Below are 11,533 nucleotides of genomic sequence, written 5' to 3' on the forward strand. Positions count from 1 at the left end.
TATAACAAAATTGTGAAAATGCTTGATGGCTGTTGAGATCGTCGTATTTGTTTTGCTGCTGTTGGTGTCGGTGGATTTGTTCAAAACAAAGACAATCGACTTTGGCCTGGACGAATCTATTGACACTAACAAAGATGTTATACAACGAAATTGTGAATACGCTTGATTGCTATTAAGATTTTAGAGAAGGGTTGTTCAAACCTCACATTGTGTTTGCTGTTAAACGTCATATTGAAATATAATATTGTGAATGTGCTTGATTGCTGTTGAGATTGACAAGATTGTTTTCTGTTATTAGTGTCAATGAATTTGTTCAAACCATTAATTGCTGTTAAAAATGTTGAAAAAATTGTTAAAATGTCATATTGTCAGATATAACGAAATTGTGAATATGCCTAATTGCTGCTAAAATTATCGAGAAAAATTGTTCAAACCTCACATTGTTTATTTGTTGTTAATAGTGTCAATAAAATTGTTTAAACCCAAAAAAATGGATAATGAATAACGAAGATAGAACAATAACCCTTAAACCCCCCCCTCCTGTAACCAACTATGCAGTTACAATCGTGTTCAAGATTTGTGAACAATCTATGAAGAGCCATGATCTTTGATTTTTGCAATCCGGAGATGGAATAAGAGCTTGCTCTGTCCACTCCACGCATCGGCCCGGTATTGCAGTACCTCCGGGAACGGTGCATTCGCAATGATCGCAGCAAGGCTTTAAGGCTAGGACCTTAGCTTGGCCTTTTGGCTGAGAGTAAGTGTCCCGGCTCCTAGGCTTTGTAGCGCATTATGAACTGACCGATAATGGATAATGAATAACGAATATAGAACAATAACCCTTAAAAATCCCCTCCTGTGGTTCTGATATAACTGGGAGGAGACGGTCATGCTTTGTCCACTCCACGCATCGGCCCGGTATTGCAGTACCTCCAGTAACGGTGCATTCGCAATGATCGCAGCAAGGCTTTAAGGCTAGGACCTTACCTTGGCCTTTTGGCTGAGAGTAAGAGTCCCGGCTCCTAGGCTTTGTAGCGTATTATGAACTGACCGATAACGGATAATGGATAATGAATAAAGAAGATAGAACAATAACCCTTAAAAAATTCCCCCCCCCCTGGTCAGTTGTGGTTCTGATCTTGTATACGATCACTGGCCTGGTATTGTAGTACCTCCGGGATCGGTGCATTCGCAATGATCGCAGCACGGCTTTGGGGCTAGGACCTTAGCTTGGCCTTTTGGCTGAGAGTAAGTGTCCCGGCTCCTAGACTTTGTAGCGTATTATGAACTTGCCGATGATGGATAATGAATAAAGAAGATACAACAATAACCCTTAAAAAATCCACCCCCTAACCCCCAACCCCCTCGCTTCTTTAGCTTGGCCTTTTGGCTGAGAGTAAGAGTCCCGGCTCCTTGGCTTTGTAGCGTTTTATGAACTGACTGATAACGGATAATGGATGATTAATAGAAAAAATAGAACAATAACCCTTAACCCCCCCAATAGTTACTAAATACTGAATTGTGGCATTCATACAAGTTAGTAAAAACACAGCACTATGAACAGCAAATTTTAGGCAAAAACTGCAAGTCTTTACTACTCTGCATAAAATCTGATTTGAAATAAGATATTCTTGTCTGGACATTTTGCAAAGGATCTTTTTTTTAAAAATTCAACAAAAATATATTAAACCCTTCAATGTTCCACCGGTCTGCCGTCAGACTGTTGATAAAGTCTTGTCTTTACGATGTCACTAGTCACTGAAATACTTTGTTATAAAATTGGAAAGCCTAAACTAATCACAGAATCTCAGAAAGTTAGGGTTAGGGTTAGTATGAATGGGGATGTGTTTTACTCTTGATTTTGATTGTCTATTTGTTATGCAAGCCATCAAACAAAACTTCCGAGCTCAAAAACAACGCTTCTTTGATATATTCGCATTAAGTAAAAGATTTTCCATGCTTTGCTATATAGTGAGCAATGGCGCTTTTAGAAGTGACAGTGGTTTTCAGGATCTGTGTTTGTTTGCCGTAACCTGGACACAGCGCGTTTCAATGTCACCGCCTTGTCAGACTCGTCCTTGAATTCATGTTCATGATTCGTTACGTATTGACGTTTAATACTTGATGTGCGAGGTACAACACTCTCAAGGCATAATGCACAAAGAGCATGGTCATTTTTTGCACAAGGCCCCAGTCATTTGCCCATGCTGGCTGAAAAGAACAACATTTTTTGCTGGAAAAGCCGCCATGATTCATTCGGTTATCGCGCGCCTGTGTTTCGTTGGCTGGGTTACAACACAGATCTCTTCCCCTCTCCTCGGCACCGCACAGACACACGCTCACAAACGGAGCAGAGGAGGAGGGGCGTGACCGTAAAGCCTCTAAACAACACGCCGCACAACTGAAAATGTCTAAATTTCAGGTAAATGCGCGAAAAACAAAAAATCATTATTATTTTGCCGTGCGCTCGCGTGCCACTGGGTAACCCCTCACGTGCCACTGCTGTATTTACTCGTCATCATTCATGCAATGTTTGTGTTGCGTCTTCTACAAGCCACGTGAACTCTTTCCACGATGCTTTTAATGTACGTTTACGTTTTGCAGCGTCATAAATTTTAGCTTCTTTTGAATCTTTCTTCTGGGACTGAGGTTTTGGCTTGATTCCTAACCACTTATCCATTTTTCTTGTGTTCTCTGTTGTGTGTATTTTAGAAAATGAAATGCAAATGCACGACCTTATAACGCTCGGGAGAGTCCGGAAGCACGAAGTTATTTGATGCAGGCTTCTGATCGGTTGCCGAGTATGCAAATTGCCAAATGAACCGAAATTTCCAAACCGAACAAAGATTTTGAAATCGGAATAAAGCAAAAGTTTGATTTAAAAAAAAACAACCTTTTTTTCCCTTGAAAAAGTTGTCGGCCACCCGGGCGGAGATGTTTTGTAAGTTGTACGCCCGACGTAAAAGATGCACGCCCCGGGCATCCGGGCAGACGTTATTTTAGACACTGGTCTAACAAGATGGTCAGTAGGGTCAAACGAACTACTTGCTTTCTTGATCCGTTTCTGGCTTTACTGGTGAAAGATCTGTTTGGGATCTCATGACCTTCAGTTTTAAATATGATTAATATATCGCTATCCTGGGGTATTGTTCCTGTAGCCTTTGAGTCTGCTGTCATTAAACCCACGCTTAAGCAACCTAACCTTGACCTGGAAAGTGTAGGTAATTATAGGCGAGTGTCATATCTGCCATTTTTTGCAAAATTACTTGAAAAGGTCGTTGCAATGCAGCTTTATGACTTTATGCCGGAAATTAATCTTTGAGACTGTCCAGTGAGCATTTAGAGAAAATCACTCTCCTGAGATAGCCCAGGCTAAAGTAACCAATGATCACCTCTTTGCAAAAGATTCTGGTGCCTTGTCAATGTTACTGCTGCTGGATCTCAGTGCTGCTTTTGATACTGTGGCCCAAAACATGGTATTTGTTCGTCTGGAATGCATCGGTATCTTGGGGACTGTACTCTCGTGGTTTAGGTCCTACCTGTCAGACAGGACGCAATGCGTTAACTACGGCAATCTGACCTCTAGCCATTTTGATGTCCCCTGTGGCGTTCCATGGGGCTCTGTATTTAGCCCCCTTCTCTTTAGTATTTATATGCTTCCGCTAGGTGATATTATCTGCAAGTATAATAGTTTCCATTGCTATGCAGATGACACTCAACGGTTAAATTGTAGAAATCTGGAGGCCTGGCTTACTGAGATTCAAAGATGGATGTCACTTAATTTTTTGCGCCTTAACCCAGGTGTTTGGGCATTTGGGTTGGCCATGGTCCAAAAAATGTTGTGTGTGTTTTTGCTCCGTTTTCCCTTTTTATTTTCTTTGTTTTTGTATGTGTTTGTCTTGCTGTCGGTCTCCCCTCTAGAGGGATATGACCAGGATAGGTAGATAGATAAACCCAGAAAAAAACTGAAATGTTGATTGTTGGTCCAGCTCATTGTCGTGAGTTGTTTTCAAACACTGCCCTGAACCTAGACAAATGTAATATCACCCATAGTGATTCGGTCAAAAATCTACATGTTATATTTTATCCCAATCTGTCAGTTACACATGAAAAATATGACCTTACACCTCCGTAATATTGCAAAGATTTGTTCGATGCTGTCCCAATTAGATGCAGAGGTTCTAATTCATGCGTTTATTAATTCTCGGCTTGATTTACTGTCATGTATTGCTTTCTGGTCTCCCGATGTCTAGCATCTAATGTTTGCTGCTGGTTCAGAATGCGGCAGCGAGACCCTTGACTAAGACAAAAAAGTTTGTGCATATTACTCCTGTAATGGCCAACTTGCACTGGCTCCCAGTCCACCTAAGATGTGACTTTAAGGTTCTTTTACTAACATACAAATATTTGCATGGACTTGTGCCCTCTTATCTCTCAGATTTGGTTTCTCCCTATGTTACTGCACAGAGCCTCCGCTCTGAAAATGCCGGTCTACTTGTGACTCCGAGAGCCAAAAAGAAGTCTGCAGGCTCGAGAGCGATCTCCAATCCGGGTCGCGGTGCTGTGGAATGCTCTGCGCCTCCAGAAATAAGATCTGCAACCTCAGTGGAAATTTTTAAATCTAGACTTAAGACACATTTCTATTCAAAAGCGTACGATTGATGCCCACCTCATATTTTGTATTGTCCTGTCTTTTTCTGAATGTTTGGCCGGTGGTGACACTTGGGAGAAGGACGATTTGAGATGAGTCAGCGAACCACCGTCTTACCTAAAGCATGTCAACACCTGCATTGACCAGCCGGCAGAGATAGGAAGCTGCGTCGTCGCTGTTATGGACTTTTTAGACAAATTTCGACATGTTATCTATTGTTCTCTTTTATTGATGTTTACTATGTTTGTATACTGTTACCCAGTGCTAAATCTATTACACCCTGGTCATCCTGAAAGGGGGATTACCACCCTTTTCAAGGTTTCTTTTTTCCTCACGCTGAGGTTTTGAGTTTTTCCCTGCCCACATGTTGGTTTAAAATCAGGCGACGGTGAAATTATAACCCTGTGCAGTCCTTTGAGACATTTTTGTGATTAAGGGCTATACAATTAAATGTGACTTGACTGACTTGATTTGACATGTTCTGTATTTTATTTTGTTTCTTTAAGAATCTAGCTCTGATATTGTTCAGTCTCAATGGAAGAGGTGACAATCTTAAATCGTGTCAATGTTCAGTTCGATGTTTTTAGCTGTTAGGAACGCCACCACCAGTTCTTCCGCACTTTGCCGCCAACTCGCTGTGGTTCACCTCGTTGCAGAGGCTGGTAGCTGCTGCCTTTTGCATACGAGCGGGGTTTGATCTTCAGCCCAGTCACAATGAAATAATTCATTCTTAAATACTGCTCCAGGTCGAGCTCGGTTATTTTTCCGTCTCTTTCCACAGCACGCATCCTCAGCTCTTTCCCCTTCATCAACAGATCAAGTATCATATATTTTTTTATAAAAGTCATTTAATTTGTTTACAAGAAAGTCCAGTGATTTTTTTAATATCCTGCGTCTCGTCCGATTATCTTCTTGTTTTTTTTTACCTCACTGTGAGAGTGTGACACTGGAGTGTCATGTCCAATTTCGTTGTCACAATATGTTAACCCATTTTGTAACAATGACAATAAAGGTATATTCTATTCTATACAATGTTTATTTGGCCACTTAATCTTTGCAATTTGACACATTGAGTGTGTCAGCGGTTAAGCCAGTTAACTAGGCCTACGCCCACTTGATCAAGTAATTTGTATATATTTTAAACAACATGAGGCTCACCTAGAGGAATCTATGATTGTCCCTCATCTTATGGCTAAACAAAAAACTTGTTAATGTCTGGGCAAAATAGGATAAGAAAAAATGTGTAGCTTAGTCACTTTGAGTCTGTGTAGTTTCTGTTTTTCCTTGTGCTTTGAAGCACTTGTTTTCGGTTGTACTACCTAATACAGCTACATCTAGGGGTCAAAAAATACCCAGCAATCACAAAAGCAGTGGTATTGATATGAAATACTGTAAATCACCACATTACGATATGAGTGTTACACTAAACTAAATTTAAAACCCATATCTTTCATTTGATCTTTTTACTCGCCGATACGATACCTTAAAATAGTACAGAATCTGCATTGGAACAATGCTAGTTATTTTTTAGTGTAATTAGATGGCTAACAGAAGTGTATTATACATTAAACTTCTGTCTCAATTACCATGTTTGATGTGCTTTATCATTGCCAGTGTTAGGAATGACGCCGTTATAAATAACGCTGTTACCAAACAGCGTTCAAAGATGTAAAGATATTCCCTGACTGAAGACTCCTATTACCCCCCACAGTTTCTCCTTTGTTAATGACAAATGTGACTTTCTCTTGTCAACAATGTCCTTTATTCTTTCGTTTGATACAACTTTCCTTGTCATATAAATAAACATAGTTAGTTAGTATCAAACCACTTGCATTATTTATTTGTGTCTACTATTTTCCTTCTGGACTGATCAATCATTACCTATATCAATTACAGTAATAGAAAAACGACCATTTAAAGCTAAAATTAAAATATGTTTTGAGTATTTCGTACTTCATGATAAATGCAAGGCATAATATGAGACTATTTGTGTTGGAAACAGTAAGAATTTACCTGCTGACCAAATTGGTAACCACCGAACTAGATTCTGAATTATATAAATATGATTTAGACCAATTTCTCTACAGCCTCTTCCACAACGTCATCATTACTGATGGTCAAGTACAAATCAGCTGGTTGTTTCATGTTAAAGCTATGTCAGCGTGTGCATTCTTCTTATGCGTAAGAAAGAAAAGCAGGGCATTCTCGGTTGGCCTTTCAACATATTTATTCACGCACAATACGCTAACGTGAACACGGCTATCATTTTTACCTTACACGAGAGCCATCTAAAAATTAAACAAAGCAATGTGTTCTGTTGTGTACACAATGGAGAACATCCTACCGTAATATCACGGGTAAGAGCGCTATTAAATTAGCAATACACAGTGTTCATTTTACCTCTGAAAAGTGATGGGTCCCGGGGACTCGCATGTTTAAAAATCTATGGGTCCCAACAGATATCTATGGGTCCCCAAAATTTAGTCTCATTTTGAAATTGTAAATCGGCGACAAATATATAATGTAAATCTATATATTCATTCCGTTTTAATCACCACCGTTTATTGATAATACAAATCAGTTATCACTTCAAGAGTTTTCAGTTCACAACAATATTGTACATTATACAAGATAATATTGCTGAAATAATTATATTAATCTATATTTTCATTCAGTTTTATTCATGACAGTTAATTGGTAATACGAAGCGGTTATCACTTCAGATTTTTCAGTTCACAATATTGTACATTATACAAAATAATCTTGCTGAAATATGAATCTATATTTTCATTCAAATTTAATCATCACAGTTAATTTGTAATACAAATCAGTTATCACTTCAAGAGTTTTAAGTTCACAAAAATATTGTACATTATACAAAATAATATTGCTGAAATATTAGTCTATATATTCATGCAGTTTTAATCATCACAGTTGATTGGTAATACAAGGCAGTTATGACTTCAGGTTTTCAGTTCATATATTCTTCGTGGTTTGCTGTCCCGCCACAGTTGTAATGCCTTCTTAAGGTCCAATTGCAGCAACGGAATTTCCATAGCTAATTTGTGGTTTTCATTGTCGTGGTGCCGATCAAATGTGCTCTTCTGAAAGTTAGTATTGTGAAATTATTTATGCAATCCAGTTTTTTTGTCACGCTGGGTACGCACAACACAGAACATGTAGCCTCTATTATCATCCTCATAGCGTAACCAGGAATATAATTGAGTCCATTTTGGCAGAAAAGTAATTTTCTTGCTAGAAGTATTCTTTTGTTTATTTTCTTTCGTCGAATCGTTCGCTTCAACACACGTGCTTTCCTTGCCGGAATTATTGCCGTTGTTATCACTCTCTGCATTATGTTTTGACTTATACTGACACTGATGAATGACCAATTTTGTGTTGATTGTTAAATAATACTGTTTTTTCGGAGGCATACTTAACCTTCACTCAACGACAAGCACCACAACAATGACGTAATCTGGAAGCAACGAAATCTCGTTTGCCGAGATCGGCTTGCAGACGAAATCTCGAACCGCGAGACCAAAACAACAATGGCGGATCTGCCTGACGAAAAGTTTGGAGTGCGATAAATCTTTGTTAAAAAAAAAAGTAATCGGGTAATAATGTCAATTTTGTGTCAAAAAAGTTGCGTCCCGGGGACGCACGTTGATTCAACACTATGCGTCCCCAGCAAAAATGATGCGTCGAGGACGCGGGCAAACGAGAACACTGAATACTTAACATCTAATTTGGGAGAACCAGTGTATACAGTGGGACCTCGGTTATCGCGGTTAATGGGGACCAAAACCACCCGCAATAAGTGAAAATCTGCGAAGTAGCTGCGCACCTTAAAAAAAAAAAAATTCTCATCTCATCTCATCTCATCAGCCGTACCGCTTATCCTCATCAGGGTCGCGGGGGGGCTGGAGCCCATCCCAGCCATCTCCGGGCAGTGGGCAGGGGACACCCTGAACTGGTTGCCAGCCAATCGCAGGGCACACAGGGACAGACAACTCATTCGCTCATTCACACCTAGGGACAATTTGGACCGGCCAATTCACCTGAAATGCATGTTTTTGGAACGTGGGAGGAAACCGGAGTGCCCGGAGGAAACCCACGCAAGCACGGGGAGAACTTTATTTATAAAATTATTTTATTCTATATTATTATTTTTTAGACCTGTGAAGCTCTAAACCCGCGAACGTGGAACCACGAAGTAGCGACACCCCTTAAAAATGCTTTAAAAAGTATATATATAAATAAATAGATAATTATTTTTTTTATTTTATTTTTTTTTTAGGCCCGCAAAGCTCTGAATCCGCGAACGTCAAAGCTCGAAGTAGCGAGGTCCCACTGTAGTTCTTTTTCAGTAGTTCCTGCATCTTTAAACCCTATTTTTTTCCAAAAGTGCTGCTCTTTCCTCACTGAGAAAGATTTTTGTCAGGTATCATAGACAGAGGGAGAGAGATGGAGAGGGGAGGGGATAGAAATTGATAGGGAGCGGAGGGAGTGAGAGAGGTAGAAAGGGGATTGGATAGTCACTTTATATTGTCGTACTGTTGACTTTTGTTGTGCACAAAATAGTTGAGGTGCAGTTACTTATTTTTACTTGTCTAGTCGTCTCATGTTGTGAGAGATTGATTGATTGATTTTACGCTGAAGTGTTAAACACACTTTATTTATGATCTGTTTCCTTCTGTTGCGTGATAATACTTGAAGTACAGTAGCATATGTCTACTTGAGCAGATGTCTGACTACAGATTGTGAAATCTATATTGTCTTACAATTGATTTTTGTGGTGAACAGCAGGCTGTCCACTTGACCAGTTGTCTCAGACTGTGAGAGTTAAATTTAGTTTATTAAACTCACTTTATATTGTTTCCTGCAGATTGTTATTTTATTATACTGTCCGTTTGGGTTTCCGGTTGGACAAGTGAGCTGAGAAGAGGCAGGTCGGGGTAGCTCCCGTTACACATCGTTTAAGCCCGCAAATTTATGGTTACTAGGTTTTTTATGGTTTTTACTAGGTAGGGATTGCAAACAGGGATGTGTATTGAGCCCTTTGTTGTTTGCTTTAGCTCTGGAGCCACTCTCACAAACAATTAGAGAAGACCCTGCCATACATGGCTATAACACAGAACATACTTGCAAAAAGTTTTCCTTGTACGCAGGTGACATTCTTCTGTACTGTATGTAACCCGACCTGAAACTACAATTCCACATATTTTGGAACTACCGTAAATTCCGGACTATAAGCCGCTACTTTTCCCCCAAACTTTCAACCCTGCGGCTTATTCAGTGATTCGGCCAATTTATGTAATTTTTCTAATGGCCGCCAGCGGCGCTCGAGTACAAAAGGTAAGATTTAGACCGGTGGAATATATGCGCCAAGGAAGACTGCAACTTCACTAAAACTGGCCGCATGCGAAAGGCAACTTTTTCACAAGTCTGCCAGTGGATCCTGACAGCGTGGGGCAGCATCAAAAAATCCACCGTCACCAACGGGTTCCGAAAAGCCGGTGTAATGCCGAGAAATGCAGAGAATTGCATCCCCTGTCGCTGGAGCGCGCACACGTCACTCCCGCTACTACAACCACTTTTACCTCGTTTTATCTCACTTTTATATCACTTTTCGGGAATGTAATGGCGAAAATATATCCAAGACCACTTCGTCTTGCATTTGTTGGGAATGTAATACAACTTAAACCATTCTGTCTTGTATTTATTGTGAATGTAATCGAACAGTAATGCACACCGTATATATACCACTTTTGAGCATGTAACGTGTTTATTTTGGCTTTTTCGACTCAAATCGCTCGTATTTAAACTGTTATGCCCTCTCCCATAAAGCTTATTTTGCTGAAATCATCAACAGATATAAAAGTGAGATAAAACAAGGTACGTAAAAGTGGTTGTAGTAGCGGGAGTGACGTGTGTGCGCTCCCGCGACAGGGGATGCAATTCTCGGCATTTCTTGGCATAACACCGGCTGCGGGAGCGTGGGACGACGTCTATATGACAAAGTTTCCTTCCGACACTGAGGAAGACGACTTTGATGGCTTCAGTTCTAAGGAGGAAGATGAGGACGGTTTACCGTGATTTTTACAAGTACGGTATGTTTTTTTTAACAGACCCGTTTACTGTGTTGCGAGCGTATTCAACTTATGAACCATCATCCGGGAACTAACTTGTTCATAAGTCGGGCAGCGTCTGTAATGCCCTTGCGTGTTGTCACAGATGCACACGGTCACTGATGAGATCCGATCACCAATTTTGAGGCACCCTTTCACTATAAAAAAATGTCTCTTGATCAAAATACAGGGCAGCCAGTCTGACATCTGACCATTTCTGACACATGGGTCACCACCAGTGTTGGGCACGTTACTTGAAAAAAGTAATTATAGTTACTCACTACTTCTTCGAAAGAGTAACTGACTTAGTAACTGAATTACTCTAGTTACCAAGAAAAGTAACAATTTCTGAACTTCTAAAATAAGTTTTTGTATGTCAAAGAGTTTGAAATCTTCTGCCCTAAAATTTGTCGCTTTGCCGAAGTTTGCAATTGAAACTGTCGCTTGTTTTTTTCTTTTTATGGGACTCAACCATTTCCAAAGTACCTCCAAACAGCTGAAGTGCCCCCCTGGCCGTTGTCTTTTTCGCTTATTTGGTTTTGTTTGGTTAATGGAGTCAGATAACTAATTTGAACAATTTGGTGAACGATACATTTTTAATATTCAAAATCTAACAATACATATGCACGGAATGACTTAAAAAAGGGGGGTAAATGAAAAAAAAATACGATAACAAAAGGAAAAAGAGAGATGTTTTTAAATTTTTGTATAAACACATTAACACTGAAAAACATAAGAAAATAGAATTACT

The 11,533-nt window shown here is 39.8% G+C and overlaps 1 pseudogene; it reads left to right on the forward strand.

The window, feature by feature from the left end:
* The first annotated feature begins 563 nt into the window (after positions 1-563).
* Positions 564-703, forward strand: LOC148345865 (U2 spliceosomal RNA; annotated as a pseudogene).
* Positions 704-11,533: the final 10,830 nt, after the last annotated feature.

Source organism: Urocampus carinirostris, unplaced genomic scaffold (genome assembly GCF_059441175.1).
Source record: "Urocampus carinirostris isolate Australia breed hairy pipefish unplaced genomic scaffold, RoL_Ucar_1.0 HiC_scaffold_22, whole genome shotgun sequence".
Taxonomy (NCBI): Eukaryota; Metazoa; Chordata; class Actinopteri; order Syngnathiformes; family Syngnathidae; genus Urocampus; species Urocampus carinirostris.